This window comes from Phasianus colchicus, chromosome 3 (assembly GCF_987193195.1).
Source record: "Phasianus colchicus chromosome 3, bPhaCol1.hap1.1, whole genome shotgun sequence".
Lineage (NCBI taxonomy): Eukaryota > Metazoa > Chordata > Aves > Galliformes > Phasianidae > Phasianus > Phasianus colchicus.
Window position 1 is genome coordinate 16,251,214 of NC_143438.1, and position 19,988 is coordinate 16,271,201.

A 19,988-nucleotide genomic window follows, 5' to 3' on the forward strand; every position below is an offset into this window, starting at 1 on the left:
ATTTAACTTTACCAGGCACACATATTTGAAATATTCAAAAAAGCTCTCCTTGCAAGTCTTTTTCCTTCTCCTCATATTCTTGATAGAGACTGTAAACATTTTCTTAGTGCCTCTAGGTTTAGAAATAATTTTATATACAGAAATACCACCAGGAGAGGAGGGAGGATAAGAAAAAAAAACACCAAACAACATTGTTACCTGGAACATAAGAACTTCAGTACCTTAAGATTAGCTCTTTATCTGATCCAACTGAAGACAAAATCTGTTATTTGACTATGTTTTTTGGTCTCATGCAATACTGATGCTGAAAAGTGCATCAGCTATATTTGATGACTCATTCTGAAAAGCAAACGTCTCCTTAAAATGAGACATACATACAATTGTTTTATCAGCTCATATAGCACAATGAAAGCTGTCCTATGCTTTTAGTCTCTGATTTCCAATTAACTGTTCTATTTGCTAACCATGAAAAGTTGCACCACTAATTGGGAAACTCAGCCTTTAAAGAGGGAAGCCCACAGAAGAGCTTTCAGCACAAAGCTAGAAGTATCTCATCTAGCAGAGCAGCAGAGCCCACACTGCTAGGTTTGAAATACAACTGCTAGCGCTAAGGTTCAAGCATCCAAAGTGTTCCAGATGATTCATACACAGAGCTATTCAGAGTTACCAGGAAAAACGATCCACTAAGATCTCCCTGCAGCCCAGTTCCATGGATATTAGTAACACACCCCCCCCCAGGAAAAAAACACTCAACCACAAACTCCTTTCTAGACTAAGGTACCTCTATTTTTTTTCTAAAAAGAAAAAAAGTTTCCAACCAGCTCAGAGCAGAAAATTGGTAGCATCTTTCCTTCATTTAGTATTTCAGTGAGTAGATGGCAGAAGACCCACTTTCAAAGCTTCTCTCTGCCTTACAGCCAAGCAAGAGATGAATCGTGTAGGAAGGGAAGTAAGAAAAGAAAGATCACTCTCTCCAAAATATCAAATCAAGGACTGGTCTTCAAAGGGTAGTGAACCAGTGTACTGCTCTTCAGCTATAACTGTTTGGGCATTTGTTATTAAAATTTAGCTTAGCACTCTGCCACTTTCACTTCATGCCATATCTGACAGGCATTCTTAAGTGAGAAAACAGACACTCATATCCTTATGGACAGCTTAGATATCCATAAGAATAACATAATAGCTGTTGTTTTACATGCATATTTAGCAGCATTTATTCAAAAATAACAGCCTTTATAGTAGAGGCCTTAAACTTGGCAGTTTAATTTAGGACAGGAATACGCCATTTGTTTTTATCATGTTAATGAAAGATTTATTAGGCTGGGTAAAAAGAACTATGGGCTTCCCATTGCTGTCAGACTTGTTTCAATGTATGTGTGCCAGAAAAGCACCTGTACCACTGTAAAGCACTATCCTTAGTCTTCATAGTGTCGTGCATCCATCACTCCCATATCTGTCACCAACTTTTTCTTCATCCAGATATGCACTGTCCCATGGAGAGATATGGTCAGGCCACACCTGACAGCCTCAAGAAAGAGTTGATCTTGGAACAATTCTGTCTGGTCCTAGACCATGTCCTCATGCTGCACACCTACTTCCTCATAGTATGGTAAAGACAGCTTTTAGGAGCTGTCTGAAACATGCCTTGTCTGCACATATTCACGTGTGCTGATCCCCCACTATCAGTTGAGAACCAACACTATGTCCTGCAGGTAGGCAAAAGGTGCAGAGAGGTTTCCATAGCAGAAAGACTGGACTACCCTGTTAGTCAATGTTGATAGTTAGCTAAGTAAGCAAACTGCCAATTCTTGCAGCCTGTCGTGACAAACACTCTGGCAGGATTGAAGCAGATATGAACCCAGAGTCAGGTTACCACCAAAGAGGTATCTCTGCCCAGTCCATGCTTCTCCTCAGACACTGGCTGAACACTTGTGTCAACATTAGCTATGCTAAGGCCTTGCAGCAAGTCATGTCAGATCACTAAAACAACAGTAAGCCTCATTCTTTGATGGAGAAAAGAAAACACCAAAAATATGGGGGATGGCAGCTGACTGCCCCCTGCACAACAACGCTGCTGAAACACAGGCTGAGGGGAAAATGAAGAAGGTATGCCAACCTTTCAACAGGAGAGATTTCAATCAGCTTTAGCCAAATGTTAACTCGCACTCTCATTGCAGCACAGAGGAATACACAAACAGTTTAATCTTAAACATATCAGTGAACTTCAACTCAATTCCTTATTTCCATCATTTTTTGTTTCTGTGAACTCTCTACTTAATAACTTAGTTAAAATAATGTCTTTCAGTACTCAGAACTAATCAGGAATAAGAGGTTATCACTTTAATTTCAAAAGGATTAAACTTTCTTCCTACTGTGAATCTGAAAAAAAAAAGTCAAATGGTATTCCTTTTGCTATAAATTACTTAACAGAAATCACAGAAAAGCACCCCACAGACTGACTATTGCATGTGCCAGCTTTCATAAAATATTGTCTCCATGGCATACTCTGGTGGCAAAGCACGGAGCCTAGTTTCTTCCTTTTGTACAGCAGAGGGCTTGGTTTACAAGCAGGGTTCCTAGGCTGCACAACGATGGAGGTCACACCATAACTTACTCATAGTAAATCTCGGCCTTTGAAAAAACACTAATGTTTTGACTTTGAAATATTGAACTCTCACCTGCTAAAAAAATCTGGAAGGGCAATATTTCACGTAATTTAACCTTAATTCAACTTATTTTCATAATTGAATAAGGCATGTTCTTAAAATCAGTGGACCTCTCACAACTCAAAGCACCTGAGACACAAAGTTAGGCAGAATCAGTGTACTCTAAAGAAAGGTAGTTATGCTCCATATATTATTAATCAGTACATCAATTTTACAAATACCTTCTGTTCCAATTTCCTCCACTTCCAATTTTCCTTCCACTGTGTAACTACAGTGATCCTGTGGGAGTTACTATTGAATTTGCTGGGGAACCACCAGCAGGACCACTGGGGATCTTCTCCTATAAGTGACCTAGAGATTATTAGGGCATTTCTTATACTGAGTCAGAATTGCATTGTGTTGTTTGATGAAACTGAGGCTTTTTTCAGAGAAATTCAGTTGTGTTTTTTTTTTTTTTAAGAGGTTTATTGGCCTTAAACTGAAAACCAAATCTTAAAAGCCAAGAAGATGCAGTTTTAGAAAAAGATTGAGTACATAATTGAACTTATGATCTAAACAAAAGAAAAACATGGTGAACATGAGGACAGCATTTGGTTTTTCAGAGTTTAGTTTCAAACAATAATCTAGTAAACACAACTTTCAGAAGCACATTCTACTGAAGACATTTTAATGACTTTCTGCAATAAGGAGAAGTACACGTGTTACCAGTTGGCTGGTTTCTTATTTATTTGTAATAGTTTTTGTTTTTGACCACAGTAAGAAATATATTAAAAACGTCACTGATACATCAAAAACATCACTCACCTGAACTTTATTACCAGCTTGCTCTTGCTACTTCATCGCTATGTCCTTTCCCTGTATCAGAATGCAGATGAAAAACTAAGTCCAGAAGAGTTGTTAGGATTCTTTCTATTAACTTAAATGGAGGGAATCAATTCAAGTAAAATAGATGATGCAAAAATAACCCACTTATCTGCAGATAGTTTAAGTCATTTTAAAAAGTAATAATAAGCCTCATTACTTTCCCACTTGACCTCAAACGCTGTAAATGGCAGTGATTATTTTTTAAAGGGTGTTAAATACTAAGTAGATTCCAGAAATATTATGGCACTTTTAAACTCTCTCATCTTATTTATAGTTGCCTTTTGATTCAAACCTGTGCTTCTCTGTGTAACAGTGCAGAGCGGGAAAATAAAAGAGTTGTGTTCACAGTTTTAAACAAAAGACAAAGAGGGAATATTAGCTGCAGGCTTGTCCGCACCTGTAGATACCTTATGTGCAGAATTACATTCTTCCAGACTAATGGGAACTCTGAGTCACTGCTGGTAGCTAAATGGACTGGGTCTGCTTTTGTATTTTTGGTGGTTTTTCTTTTTTTTAAACTGTGGTTGAACCCAGCCAGTTTTCACAGGTCTCTCACCTGCACACTACTTCCCCCCAGCCATTTTCTTTAGGCAAAAAAGAAATGGTGCTCTCAAGCCTGACATTAAACCTATATTTGAAAACTCAGCGCTCATACATGGCTGTAACTGAAGAAATGTTGAGTGCCTTCTATTCCCCATGCTCTCAAGAGGAATTGATGTTCAGGAACTTTTAGGATCCAGCCCTGCAAAGAAAAATATTCTAAGTCAATGAAACTCACAGTAAAACTTCTGTTCCTCCAGCACATCTCCTTCAGTCTTCAGCAGGACCAGTTGGACTAACCACCTCAGTTAGCACAGCATCATTTTTCGTCTCTATCCAAAAGTATCCTCAGAGCTGACTTAGGTGCCAAATACTTAATGAGCAAGAAAAAAGTCTTTATGCATCAGCTGGCACAACCCCCCCCCCCCCAAAAAAACCTAATGATATGCGGAAAACCAAATAAAGTAACTAGAAATAGAAGAGATCTGAAATACCTCACTTCTCAAACAGGCCTGTCTAGGTAAAAGATAGCATTTTTATCCTTACAATCATCACAAAAAGTCTATAAACTGAATGAAGAGATGAGAATGAGATTTATATAAGCAAAGATAAAACTTCCAGGAGCCCTTGAAATTCCTTCTGTCCTTATGGCTTTGATGAATCATCTTACATTTGTAAAATACCTGTTGTTTAGTTTTGTGTACAGGACCAATGCCTTTCTCTACATGATGGATTTTTAATATACTCACAGCATTAGTAAGATCCATTATCAAGTAGGTAATAGAGCTAGATTTACTGCTAAACCATAGAAACAGAATATCAAATACCAGGCACTGCAATTTAGTAAAATCACGTTTCGCAAGTCCTTTTTTCAAAATAAGTAGTAACTGCTGCATCTTTGACATTAGCAAGGTATAGAATCGCATACTGTGCTATTAAAATAAGTGTACTGCTGAGAGGTATGATCAGTATTTCACAAATTCAAAATAAGGATTATATTGGCTAAGCTCTGTTTCACTCATTATTCACAAAAATATAAACTGAGACTTGAGGAAAAAAAGGTGTTTGTTTTTCTTCCCTTTTATTCAGTCTTTTGGTGAGAAATATGAAAAGGCATTTGTTATTTACATCTTACTGGTTTCTGGATATTTTGTAGATTTATTGTTTACTTTCTCATCAATTTGAAAAATGCTGTCAAGTCCACCTGGAATGAGTGTTCTTCCACAGTGCAGAGAGGAAGGAAGAGAAAAATATTTGCAGACTTCTACTCTGGCTGTGCAAGTTGCAACATATGCAAAGAAAAGATCACAGATGTTCATTTTGCAACCATTTCCTACCCAATGGAGATATGTGTATGCTGGGGTCATAATGCTTCTGAGGTCTGCTTGGATTTTTCAATGGAAGATATTCTCAGATTGAGCTTTTCTTGTTTTCTTCTCCATTATAATTGGAGAGTAGAGAAGTGTTGCCCACAGCCCAATCACTAGAAGTACCAAATTAAGTCACTAGACTTGTTTCACCAGAGACATCGTTGCTACCTCCCAAGCAACAGACATATCTGCTTGAAGTTGCCTTTATTTTAACAAAATCACAGGTTGAAAAAGGCAATAGTAGAATCTAGGTGTATCTTGAATAACGAAGGAGCCAGAAGAGGCTGCTTCAGAATAGCATTTGATGGGGTAGGTCTTGCTGATATACCCCATTATAGATTAGATTACATTTCCAAACATACTGGAAACAGAACTGAAATCTCCTATTTTGAATAAATTCATCACAGCGTGAGTAGTCAGCTTGGTGACAGCCTTACAGCAATAAGAGATGCTCCAAAATAAAGGATATCTACAGCCACGCATTCAGTTATTTCATCCCAATATTACTTACTAGCAGTAGTCGCTACACACAAACCTTCTTTTTCTTCTTTGAAATGCTGCAGTTTTCCTCCCAAAGTTGAGTAGACAGCAGCCATCTCAAGAAGGTTCAAAACCAAATATATTCAAAACCAAATATAGCTGCAGAGAACAATTCTGCTTTTTTCTTCTTTTCTGAAGCAGGAAAAAAAAACACCTACATGCTTCTTATCACATAGGCCATGAAAATTGCATACTGTTTGGCTCAAATTGTTCATTTCTAAGCCCATGGATCATATAAAGACAGGTTATAGAGAGTTTTCTTTTTTAAATTTCACCCCTCAGCTAGCTCTACCTGATTTCCTTTATTTTTAGCAGGAAACACATAAAAATTTAAAGATGAAGCATTTCCCTATAACAGCGGTCTAAAATTAAGGTCATTAAAATTTACTAAACTTTAATGTAGAAAAAAGCCAGTGGTTAACTTCACTGTCATAAATTTCTTCTAATACAAGTTTTATATCATCATAAAGCCATGCCTTCCTAAATCTCACATTTATATTTTAATTACTGTTTCAGTGAAAAAAAGCCATGAAAAGCCAACTATTCTTTAGCAAGAAATACTATATTAACATTCTGAATGTCAATTTTTGTTTTTTTATAAAGGTTAACCTGAATCAAAAGCATCCGTGGAAAAAGGATCTACACATAACAAACTGTTTTTAGACGCTATACTAGAAATTGTTTAGACTTCCAGTTGAGTTATTGTCAATTCACAGGCTAAATGACTGCAGAGATTATCAACAATTGAAACTGCATTTAATGCTACCGGAAGTGAGAATATATATATTTTTTTTTCCTGAATCTCCAAGGATTTTGGATCTTCCTATTGCTTTTGGAATTTGACAGAACCTCGAGAGGGCAGACCAGAACCTCATAAATCAGCTTTATTTATTCTTCTTTCAGAGAAGAATTTATTCTTCTCTGAAAAGTTAGCTTCACTGCATTTGCATCCCTTCTGTCAGCCAATATCTTTTCCAGACTAGAGAAGCAACAACATAATCAGTAGTCCTAAATTGACATGTTGGGTGCTGCACACCCCTTTCTTCACACAACTGGGTGAAACACCAAACAGATGCATTAATTACCCTAAGCACAAGGATTCTGCCAAGTAAGCACTGCTGGTCAAACACAGGAAAAGAGCAAGGCATAAAAATAGGCATAAAAAGAAACATACTGCACTAACAATTATTTTGTTTGTTTTAAAGTGGGCTGAAGCCTCTTTCATCCACCTTCAACATAATTCCCTTTCTTCATGGTTTATGAAATCTTGCTCATTTTTACAACCAGAGTCACGCATCAGTAGTGCACCTGCATGCATGAAAGAAATGTAAAACAACAAGAAGCTTGATTTCCCCCTGAATTCATTTGTACTGAAAGAGCTTGGAGATTTAACATAGAAAAACATTTATAACACTCAGATTAGACATCAACCTTGAGGCACAAGCTAGCTTCCCTATTTAGCATAAGGACAAGGGAAGAGAAGGATGGAAGAGGTTCTGAAGTGGCTGCTCACTTTCTATTTCCTTAGAACAAGAGAAGACAAGGACCACACAAAAGCCTTCACAACAACTTTGGAAGCTGGAAAAACTATATTTACCTTTTAAATGACTCCTTTGAGCACATCATGTTCTCAACCAGGGTAATCAAAAGAAAGCTTTTACAGCATCTGAAATGCTTGTTCCTGTTCCCTCTTCACACAGATCAAGGACAGTAAGAGGGTAACTACTAACTCCCTAGAAATATACAGCCCAAAAATGCTTGAAAATGAGTAAGATAGCAGAGTAAAAAAAATAAAAAAAAATTTTAAAAAGGTGCCGTTTTCTTATCCTTGCTCTGTTCTTTAATTTGCTGAAATTGCCTGAAGAGGGTTCTTCACCTTTGTTGAACATGTATTTTCTGAGAGTTAACTTTTCCCCTTGATCCTCCTTAGCAACTTGCACTGCCAAGGTGGGACCTAAAATTGATGAACTTTATCACCAGGGGATCACTTTCACTTGGGTGCTTCCTCTGTTTTTCCAGAAAGTATTGTAATTGCACCCATGTCAGATTTTCCTTGGGCATCAAGAAGGTAACTCTTTCAGCCCCTACATTTACATTGTTTCAAGCTTCTTAACAGATCTTTGTCTTTCAAAGACAAAAGGTGCCCATGCTGCAAATGGGCCAGTGTGAACCCTAAGGCAATATCCACCCTGCAATGTCAACAGCATCTTTCTGCTTCTCTCCTTATGCAACCACCCCAGGAACTGTACAGAAGGCCATGAGAAATGCTGGACCTAAATCATTGCCCAAATCCTGCTCACTTCTTACTGCCAAGAGGGAGACTACAGCAACATGAATGGGTTCCTTTTACACACACAAGATAGGACAGGGACAAGACTGCTTCCTCAGGTCCAGCAGCAATATCTGTTGCTTTAATGTGACCATGAAACTACAGCCTAAAGCTCTTAATATTTGTGTGTAAGATCCATCTAATCGGGAGGAGGAAGAGTAAGTTGATGAGGCCTACAGACAGCAAGAAGTAGTCTGTCACAGGCACTCATTCTCATGGGGGACTTTAACCACTCTGGTATTTGCTGAAGAAGCTACTCCACCAGGCACAAGCAGGCCAACAGGGTCTTGAAGTTCATGAAAGAAAACCCTCTGAGGCAGGTGGTGGAAGAGTCAAAAAGGAGAAATGTGCAGCTGGACCTTGTTCTTATAAAGGAAGGACTAGTTGTGAGTGTGAAAGTTGAGGCAGCCTTGGATGCAGTGAACATGATACAGTGAAATTCAGGATCCTGCATGGAAGAAAACAATGCAATAAGTAGGATCTTATTTAAAATTCACCTGGACACTTTCCTATGCAGCCTACTGTAGAAAAACTGCTTTAACAGGGTGTTGGACTAGACGACTTTCAAAGATTCTTTTCAATCTCTACAATTTGGCAATGAGTGTCCATAACTCACAAATGCCTAGATGGTTATAAACAACATGATCCACAGCAGGATTTCCTGTGCAGTGATGTCCACACTGTTTAAGATAGACTGACACATAAATTAAGAGAGACAATGGGAAATTCAGTCCTATCTTGAAAAAATGCTTCAAATCTACCTTGAAAATTTCCAGTATTCAGCGTGTGCTAAAGTAGGTGTGCACACAGCTTCATTTCCAAGGCAAAGGAAGTCATTTCCACATCTAATCTGGGGCTAGAACTGCTGCTAGGTAAGAGTAATTCAATCCTCAAGACCTAGTTTTGCAAACAATCTGCAATGCAGAAAATCAGAAATCATAATTATCAGAAGGGAAAACTTTAGAAAGACTGTTGAGTAGCACACACATAACTTCCATTTGTAAACATGAATCACAACTGCACATGAGATGTTTTGCTATACTGCCTTTTACAACTAGTATCAAAAAAACAGTGCCATTAGCAGTAAAGTGCAAAAAATACCCAACAAACCAGCAAATAAACAAGCCAACTAATAAAGAGCCACCAGAATTGATAGAAAGGTTCCTTTCATTACTTAAATATGGCCCTCTAGCTTTTATGAGATCAAACCTCTTCACACAATTATGCCCTTGATTAAAAGCATGCATGAGTCACTTTTTAACACTTTACCCTGATATTGGAAATGCAATTTCAATACATCACAAAAGGGGAGCTTTCATTTCTGTATTACAACAAGCTACTTCAAACCCAATATACACCAAAAAACAAGCATTCAGTGAAAGGATGAAATATGGAAAACAAAAAGGAAGATACAGTTATTGATGTTCTTAGTATGAGATTTGCAAGCAATTCCCTAAAGCCACCCCAAAAGCCTCTAGAGAGTGCTGAACAGTTTTTAATGTCTTCCTGCTGAGGGCAAGCATTTGTCCCATCTGTGTGATGGATTAGTCCTGTGTCAGCTAATAACTATTTCCTTCATCTAGAAATTAAATAGCTTCTGTTGCAATCACTGGGAAATGTTCCAGAAAACAAAATATGAGTTTTCAAAGGAGTAAGGGAGGTGAAAGGAGGAAGTGGAAAAACCAGAGTAATTCAGATACAGCTTCCCATCCAAATAATAAGAATTGAGATTAAGCTGGCAAAATGAAAATGAAGAGACAAGGCAAAGCAGTGGGAACAGGCTGGAATAATGGAAGAACACTTTGTATGTAAGTAATGAGGAAAACCACAACTTTATAAATGCAAGAGGATCGCATTTAGGGCTTAAAGCATGCTGACCATTTCAGAGCATCTGCAGGTTAGTAATAACAGGCCTCAACCCTGAAAGAATTCTTAAGAAGAGTAATTACAGTTTGTAGACTAGAAACCAAATGCACTCCTTGTGTCAGCTGTCAAGACTTACACCCCAAGGACTAGTCTTCCCCCCTTTTCATTCTGTCTCTGCTTCTCCTCAGGGAAAGCCATTGCTCCAACCCTGTGTTGGTGGGTGGGGGCAGAGAACAGTGCACAGGGGACTGTTTTCACCCAGACATATGCCTTCCCTGCCTTATTCCTGGGGTTTTGAGGATCTTGGGACATAGCCCAGACCTCTTAAAGACAGATCCCTAGCTGGTGCTAAGGGGTCATGCAAAGAAGTGAAATCAATAGAGAACTGCTCTTTGACTGAACACCACAAAGCCAAAACATGCATCATATCAGACATGAAGAAAATCACTTCTGTCCTAGCTGAACCCAATACAAATTAGAGATGGGTATAATGGAGAAACCACAATTTCTGCAAGTCCATTGGAAAGCGATGCAACTAACTTGGAGAATTTGTACTGCTTGGAAACAGTATGCATCCTGGACAGCAGTGTAGAGCATTTTACTCTTAGGTGCATGAATTAAGTCCATTTCAGTCAGCATATACATACAAGCAGGCAGAAACAAAACAAAAAAAATAAATGCCATTAATCATACATTAACAAAAGCTAAATTAAAAGAAAAGCAAACTGCATGCTTTATGGTAACACAAACTTGCAGTGACCACACCTAATAAGAAATTAAACACTTTTTTCCTGTAAGGGTCAGTTCTCAAATGTTTAGGAACTTCTGCAGCATCTTAAAGAAATCACTCATGCCTCCGAATTCTTACAATTTGCTGTATGTATATACACACACACGCAAGAAGAATGCTCCAAAAGTAACACCTCCTATTTTATTATATTGGCTTACAACATCAGAGGCAGATGACAGTGACATGGCAGTGAAGGATGAACCTTCCCACCATACATTTTACTGCCATTAGACAGGTGGCAGCAGAGGCACAGTCCAGAGCCTGATATGGAGCGCACATGAAGCAAAGGGCTGTAATGCAATTCCTCCACATGGAAAAAGTGGCACATAGTGACATTCATCAGTACTTGCTGAATGTTTATGGAGACCAAACAGTGAACGTGAGCACAGTGAGAGGTGCATCTCAGCAGTGGGGACAGTATGCAAGTTAATACAGCTGCAACATGCAGGCTTTCACCATTGTCACTGGTGAAAATGCAAAGCTCACAGTGGTAACTGTGCTGAAAAATAGCTGTTTGTAGCAGAAAATTTTCTCTATCAAAAGGTGTTATTGTGCCCTTTGTATCTGTTACAGCTTCCATGGAAATAAAAGGGGGGCATTACTCTCAGAACTATTTATATAGAGATGATATATAAATCAGTGGGACGAAGCCAACATATTAGCAATTGTAGGTTTGGGGTGAAGAGGAGACCCCAAGTAATACTGTGAAACATTCTTTCATACTCAGAATATAAATGCAAGAATGCCTGTTGGACTCAACTGCCTGACTTTGAAAGGGTGTATATGAAATATTTAACTTTCTATAATGCAATAACCATAACAATTTTGCTTGAAATAGGCTCTGAACAGAAGCTAGAACTATCTGAGAATCAGGTAGTCTGTGCACATCACCAAATAATGGGTTTCTGAAATAGTGCAAGAAAGCAATTAGTTTGAATAAAGAAAAAAATTAAAGCAAAACAAAAAATACTATATTTAAATAACTACATTTTTAGTTTTACAGCTTATCAAACATACAACTACTTATAAAAACAGTTTTATTGTTTTCTTCTTATTTTCATAGGAAATAAGGAATCATTAGTTTTCATCAGGGTTGTTGCTTTCCTTAATATATAAAACAAAAATAATTTTTTCTTTAAAAAGACTGATCAACTTAGAATGAAAATATTGTTCCCTACACCAGGAATGATGTCAGGAAAAAAAAGAACAGCAGAAAACATATAGCAGAAATCAAGACTTTTTTCCACGAACTTTTACTTGATTATCAAAAAAAATTCATATATGTCAGTAATTAAAATACACTGCTACAACATGGCTGTTTTCAAAAATTCAGCTATTTTAAAAGAAATTTATCTCCTAACAACTTTTTAATAGCTTATGTTTTCTTTCTGCCACATTAAAAAGTGATTATAATAATGTCTACGATTGGTCTTTGATCAACAGCTGTAGTCCTCTCATTAGTAAACTCCTTTTTACTACTATTTAAGAGCATACATACACATACCTCTGCAGGGCTACTGAAACAAAACATTCAATTGCTGCTACAAGCGTGTTTCACTCAGTGTTTAAAAAGTAGTTTCTGTCATGTTCTCAGATGATATTATTCCTTCTGTAAATGCTGACAAAAAAAAAAAAAAAAAAAAAAAAAGCATTTCACATTTCATTTTCCAAGCATGACCTTTTGCTTGCTCAGATAGTATTTTTATTAAAAATATATATTGCCTCTGATCTTTCATTAAGATCAGAACCTTTCTTCAGGGCCTTTTGTTTTTGTTAAATAAAAAAATAAATCAGTAGTTAATTATTACAGCCCAAAGCAGGTGACATCTTTACTTTCCTTAGTTACACTGTTTTATGATTAAGACAAACTGAGGTTTTTGGCCAGTAGTGCAAACGACTGGCCCAGCATCGCAGTACCACCAGGAGAAATGCTGAGCTGAATAGCCCTGTTCATGCTCCTACCTCATTCCCCTCTGTACAGGAAAAGATGGAATACAGAAACTACAGAGCAAAAACACATAACAAAAATGAATAGAAAACCAGCTCAGCTCACCCCTTCCAATAACCAGCAACAGCTCAAGATGAGAAGAATTTCTATCCAACAAAGCATTGATCCCTTAGCTGCTAACCCTTAAATGAGGGATGAGGAGAGGTGTATCCTGGCTCCACCTCTTCCAATCACTGAGGTGCACTGCTTGCACCTGAACTCCCTGGATTAGCCACACCTTCTCACCTGGTGATCAACCATTGGTTCAGGCTGTGACCTAGCAATTCCACTGCACTCTCTATCTTAATTGCTAAGTTCTAGGCAGGCTGGGAGGGAAGGCATCTCACAGATAATGTCCCACTGGGAATTATTTTAAAAAGTAATATAATATGTGAAGAAAAGTGAAACAGAGAAAGAAAATTGCAAATCAAAACCAGGAAGTCACCATTTTATAGATCCTCTTTGATCACAATTAGAGCCTTTGTGATGCATCTGAAATCGTGATTAGAAACAATTTAGGACTTAAAGAAAAATCTTTTCAAGCCTAGATGTTTTTTCCTCCACTGTTGAAAGATGAGGGCTCCTGGAACCAGAACCTGCTGGGAAGGTTTCTAGGAGCTCAACTTGCATTTCTCATAAGAACAAGGGACAGAAACATGGCAGGTCCACAAGGGCATTCTTTAGCAATAGCTGTGGATAATGGTGATTCACAGTTTTAGACATAAATGATTTTACCTAAGGCATTCTGCAGGTACGCATATACCCAGAGCTGCCTGGTAGGAAAGAATATTTTTTCCCTTAGTGTTCCTTGGGAAATACACTCTTCATACAGAGAAAACATTCCAAAAGAATATTTAATGATTTTAACTAAAGCATTTTCTTTATGCTGTTGAAAAGCAGAACTATCAATGCCAAAATTCAGCCCACACCTCTCCAGGAGCAAACTACACAGCATCTCCAGGCTGGAAAGGCTTTTGTCAGTCGTGGCTGCTTTTGTAAGTACAAACCACACAATACCTATGTGGGCCCCCTCTTATTTACACATTTAGAAAGGAATAAATCTAGAAACATTTCTGGGCTGAGTGTCTTCCTTTTCTGAAGAGTTTACAAGGAACATTTTTCCTCTCATACTATTTGGCTACTATAACCTCATAGCACCAAAATGCAAGATATGACATGAGATGCAGTACATTAATAGTTATATTAAAACAACAGTAGTTATATAAGCATTTTAATGTCTTCTATGAGCATGTATGGCCTCCTTCCTTTTTTAGAGAGCAAGAGGTATGCCTCACTCATAACACTTGAATTTTCTTCTTTCAAAGTAGCTGTTAGCACATAATAAATCAGCTGAATTAGAAGGTGGGGGGGCAGCACCGAGAACAGTGTAAAAAGAGTAGGATTATACTAAAATTAACTGAAAAGAAGCCCATGGAGTGAAATAATTTGAAATTACCCCAGGAGAGGAGAGTGAAAGAATTTTCTCCAGATATGAGTGTGTTGCAAGGGATTAAATACTTTGCCTGCAACAAGCATGTTCAGAGCATCCAATGACAAAGCAGATTCTTTGTAGAAAACTTTGGGATATGCCGAATACATTTTGAAGTAAAGAAACAAGTTTACCTTGTCCACATCCTTCCCCTCACCAAAATTTCAACTCTAAAGCCATTCAAACGTGCACAGCATTTTTTTCTATTGATTGCAATGCAACTTTCTGTCATGCAGTTATTTGACACTGCATTTCCCTTAAGTAACTAAAATAAGAGAGTACTAAGCAAATATTTAGGTATGCCTAAATAGGAGAAACCTTCATAGGTTTCTGAGTGTATCCCAAGAAAAATCAGATTTAATTTCTTGTACATCATCACTTCAGAGATTAGCAGGAAGAGTTAATCTCTTTCCTCAGAGCTGTACCAACAGTCAATTCTCAGAGCCTCAAAGAAAAGCAAGAAAAAGAAAAGGAAAAAATTAAAAAAAAACCAAAAACCACCAAAACACCAAACCAAAAGCAAACCAGATGGGTTGAAATCAGTCTGGAAGGGTGAATCTGTTCCATTCTGGTTTTGGTCAATATGAAACAGTTTTCCTAGCTCTGACGTGGAAGATGATACAGCACCACCTTGTGAGCTTCCTTGAAAAATACTCTTGAAGAGAAGAAAGACCCAGTCAAAAGCACAGGGATCAGACTTGGAGCTTGGTTTGCAAAATGAGTGAAGACTCCGGAGCATCTTTCCTGTGATTCTTTTTCTTTCTTATTGTTCCAATCCAACTTCACACGTATTTTATAAAAAGGATAAGTGATCATAAGTACTCTGTATGCTAGACAATATTTTAAGAGTGTCATATATATATACAGTGTAATACACACGTGTCCAACCCTTTGGCTTGCCTGGGCCTCATTGAGTGAAGAAGAATTGTCTTGTGCTGCATATACATAGGCCACTCAGTGGGGCAGAGCTGCTGCCATGATGGCTCTGGGCAGTGGGAGGCAGCAGTACAAGATGGGCTGGGCCAAATGTGGTTCATAGGTTAAACAAGCCAGGTGTAATTCCTAAATTATATTCCATACAATGTCACTCTCCATATAGGCCATGTGGTTGCTCCAACCCCTGCAAGAGGCCCTGTGGTTCAACTCCTCTACACAAGAATAAAAAAAAAATGGCTGTGAAAGTCAGCTCATTTAGTAAGGAAATAAAGTCCTACTAGAATGAGATGGAAGAAGAAGATGAAGGAGGGCCATCATGAGGATAAGTGGAAGAAGAGTCAGTACTCATGAGGAAGGCAATAAACATGTGAACCCTTACTATGGACAAGCTTTGAGATATGCTAAAAGACTTCATCTGTCATCCAAATGAGCACGTTGTCACCTGACTACTATGATGTTGGGACAACAGGGCCAATAGCCTGGACATACAGTATGTGTTGCTCCTCACCTGACTGGACCAGTATCTCAGCTATTAGCAGTAAGGATTTCTCAACTCAAGAGAGCAGATACAGTGGGTACACATCCTGCATCACCATGTAGTTTTACATGTGTAGAGAAACCCCACTGGCAGCTTGCTGAGTTAAACCACAACTCTGTTTCAGTTCTTTATTGGACCATAAAATGTGAATTATTGGACTGTAAAATGTGAACCTTCATATTTCTATTATCTTAGAGTGTGCAACCTGATGAATTATTCTATTATATAGAGGCTATATGGAAGGCTGTGTTATTCTGAGGTTCATGGGTTATATGGAGGGGCAAGCACTATACTGAGGTGAGTGTTGAAAGTATTACATGGTGGATTATTTATGAAGTATTATACAAAGGGGACTGTTATTTGGAGGAAGCATTTTATTGAGGTGCACACATAATATGGAGGGATAGACAATATATTTAGATGGGTGTTACAGTGACAATAAATTAGAGACATAAATAACAGTTATGGTCTTTTTTTTTTTTTTAATGATAGGGATTGAATTGGAACGTGGAGATACCTTGTTTTTGTTGGGAGTGAAGCTTTCTTTCAGTTCTTTATTTATATCACTGTAAAATGTGAAACTTTTTAAATGTATATTATCTTAACATCCACTGCCAGAGAATTTATTCTGTGCTACTGAGATTGGATGAAGGCAATTCTAAGGGAGTTATTATATAAATAGGGTGTTATATGGATCTGTGCAGATACCATATGGAGGACAGTTATATTGAAGAGGGTGTCACATAGAGGGGGTAAGGGTTACAAGGAGGTTGGCATTATATGAAAGTGCAGGGTTTATAGGGAGGAGTGAGTGTTATGTTGAGGTGAGCAATACAAGACGGATGATTTGCAGAATAATGCTTTATATGTATTTGAAACTTTTGAGACATTATCTGCGTGCAGAATAATTATGATCAATTATCTAGGCTAATATAGCGTCATATATACAGACAGTGTAATATTTCTGCAAATCATCCTCCATGTAGTCCCCACCATGTAATGCCTGCACCACTGTATAATGCCGTCGTTCCCTAAAATGTTCACAGACTCTACATAATGCACTCTTCAGTGAATCATAGCCTCTGTTCTTTTGCCTGGATTATTGGTTTCCTAGCACTGAGAGAGTTGGCAAGAAGCTCGATTCCACCACATTTTATTTTGTTCACCAAGGCTTTAATTACTCTTCTGCTTAATAATTGCTTTTAACCTTCGTGTGCCGTTGAGATCAAACGATAAGTTGCCCAGAAAATGCATCGTCAGTGATATCGCCACCTGACACAGATCACATCTGTGAGGGATGCACTGAGATGCGCTTAAACTCGTAGGACATAGAGGGTGCTGTTGGACTGAGCATCTCACGGTGGTCTGAGCACACCTCTGGGAAGATCGCGCCTTGTCCATATGTTTTTCCTGGCCTCATGCAGCTGACACTCAGGATATTACTATCATTTGCTAAAAGGAAGTACGATTAGAAATTATAATTCACTTTCAGCCTTGTAAATATGAGGATGAGCTGATGACAGTGTCAGTTTTAATAGCAGTTCCATTTCTATTTCAGAAGCCCACAAGCAGAACACTGATTTCACTGCCTGACACACACTGTAAGTTTTAAACACCATGAGAACTGTAAGATCAATTTCTGTTACAGAGAACCTGATCTGGAAATTGTTTGTCCAGTCTCTTTCTTAATCATGAATCATAATGAACAAAGTTTGGCCTTTTTTGTTTCCCCTGCAACAGCCAATCCTACCTTTAAAGCAAAAGAACGTGGCAGGAAAAAGCAATCAGGCTCATAGATGGATGAGCTGAAAAGGAACTAACACCCTACTACATATTTCACCCCAGTTTTCAAGGGAGTCTACTTTTAGATTGAGCTTTGAAATAAATGATTTACCCCATTTACCTGGTCTTGCTCATTGTCTCTAGTCTGCCAAAACAGCATAACACTGCAGAGGTACAAAGAAAGCCTAGCTGCTTTCTAAAAGTGGATTTCCTTTGTTGAAGAACAAGATTTCATCTTTTTCTAAGACAAGCATAATGCTTTTCTCATTGAAAGGAAGGTTCTAAGGAGGTATCTAAGATTTTAGTTCAGGTACTCGGAAGAGCAGACATTTTCTCTACTCACTTAAATAGCACAGGCAAGCTTGGAAGCCACAGAACTGGCAGACATTGAGCAGGCAGACATTGCCTTAAGACAGATAGGAGGATTTCTGAGTAGGTACAATGGAGTCTAGGAGTGTTTAATCATTTATTGCTCACAAATCTCAAACTTCCTGTTAGGACCAACTTTCTTGTCCATATGCTCTTACCACTGAGATCATCAAACCAGAGACTTATCAGAGACAAGCTTTCCTCAGTTGCTGGAAATAAATAAATCAACATATGTAATATTGCATATGGGGTTGCCATAAGCCAGAGAATCCAGGACCCTGTGACCAACTCCCTCCAGCAGCTGTCATTAAATTAAATTTCCCTCAGAGACAGTTCTGAAGAGAATAAGGGATACCACTGGTGACAAGCTTCTACTGCTGTCCTCGTAGCTGTTTTCAACTAAAGGCTATGAAACAAAAAGCAGGGAGGTTGTTTCCCAGACATGTTAAAAATCTACTACACAGTTAGTTAAAACTAAGGCAGAGGGAGGGGTCGAGGAAGGAGACTGTGCTGGGAGAGTATTAATGAACTAGGTAATTTCACACTGTCATAAGATAAAGACAAATACGTCCCATCTCTCCATATTCTCTTTTTCTTCTACCAGACACTCCTGGCTTGTCTGCCAGGTGACTCCGCTGTGGCTTTCAGTAGCATGCAGTTTGAACAACAGGATTATTTATGTGTTAGCATACACCCAACATACCCAGCTGAAATAACAGTAGAGGTTTGATGTTATTCTTCAGGCATTTGAACAAGGGGGAATGGTTTTAAACTGAGACAGGAGAGGTTTAGGTTAGATATTAGGAAGAAGTTTTTCACCCAGAAGGTGGTGACACACTGGAACAGGTTGCCCAAGGAGGTTGTGGATGCCCCATCCCTGGAGGCATTCAAGGCCAGGCTGGATGTGGCTCTGGGCAGCCTGGTCTGGTGGTTGGTGACCCTGCACATAGCAAAGGGGTTGAAACTAGGTGATCATTATGGTCCTTTTCAACCCAGGCTACTCTATGATTCTATGATTCTGTCACTCTCCACAACTCCCCAAAAGGAGGTTATGGCAAGATGAGTGGTTGGCCTCTTCTCCCAGTTACCAACAATAGGACAAGAATAAATGGCCTCAAGTTGCTCCAGGGAAGGTTCAAATCGGATAGTAGGAAAAAGTTCCCTGAAAGAGTGGTCAAGTGCTGGAACAGGCAGCCCAGGGATGTGGTAGAGTCCTCATCCTTGAAAGAAACATGTAGATCATAGAGTGGCTTAGGCCGGAGGGAACCTTAAAGCCCACCCAGTTCCAATCCTTCTACCATTGTCAGGGCTGCCAATTGCCAGATCAGACTGCCCATCCAACCTGGCTTTGAATGCTTCCAGGAACAGGAGTATTCACAACATCTCTGGGCAGTTTGAGTCAGCACCTCACCACCCTCTGAGTAAAAAACTTCTTCCTAATATCTAACCTAAATCTCTCTTCTTTTGGTTTAAAGACATTTTCCCTTGTCCTGTCCTGTGTAAGAAGTTGATCCTTCTCATGCTTGAAAGCTCATTTCAAGAACTGGAAGGCCTTGAAGTCTCCTTGAAGACTTCTCCAAGCTATATAAGCCCAACTCCTTCAACCTTTCTCTATAGGAGAAGCGCTTCAGCCCTTTGATTATCTTCATGCCCTCCCTTGGACTTGCTCCAACAGCTCTGCTTTTTTCCTTTACTGAGGGCCCCAGACTTGGACACAGTACTCCAGGTGGGGCCTCACAAGGGCAGAATAGAGGGGATGATTGTGGGAATACAAGAAAAACTATTCAGAGCAGCAGCTGTGGAGCAAGATAAACAACATAAGAACCAAGGACACCTTTAGAAGAAGAAAGAATATCTCATGGTGTTGATTGAATAAGCGCCAGTGTGAACGGTTGAAGAGCATTTTGTAGAATGCTCTGTTA

General features: G+C 38.7%; 1 long non-coding RNA gene across 5 annotated transcripts in view; it reads right to left on the bottom strand.

The window, feature by feature from the left end:
* Nucleotides 1-13,150, bottom strand: part of LOC116226560 (uncharacterized) — a 35,599-nt gene extending 22,449 nt beyond the window's left edge. Inside the window, exons 1-4 of one of the 5 annotated variants that reach the window (XR_016465037.1) lie at nt 13,019-13,150; nt 12,470-12,583; nt 4,186-4,272; nt 3,471-3,521 (exon numbers count right to left, since the gene is read on the bottom strand). This is a non-coding gene — a long non-coding RNA (uncharacterized LOC116226560). The remainder of the gene's footprint in view (nt 1-3,470; nt 3,522-4,185; nt 4,273-12,469; nt 12,584-13,018) is intronic. The other 4 variants (XR_016465035.1, XR_016465034.1, XR_016465036.1 and 1 more) reach the window with 4 other exon arrangements.
* Nucleotides 13,151-19,988: the final 6,838 nt, after the last annotated feature.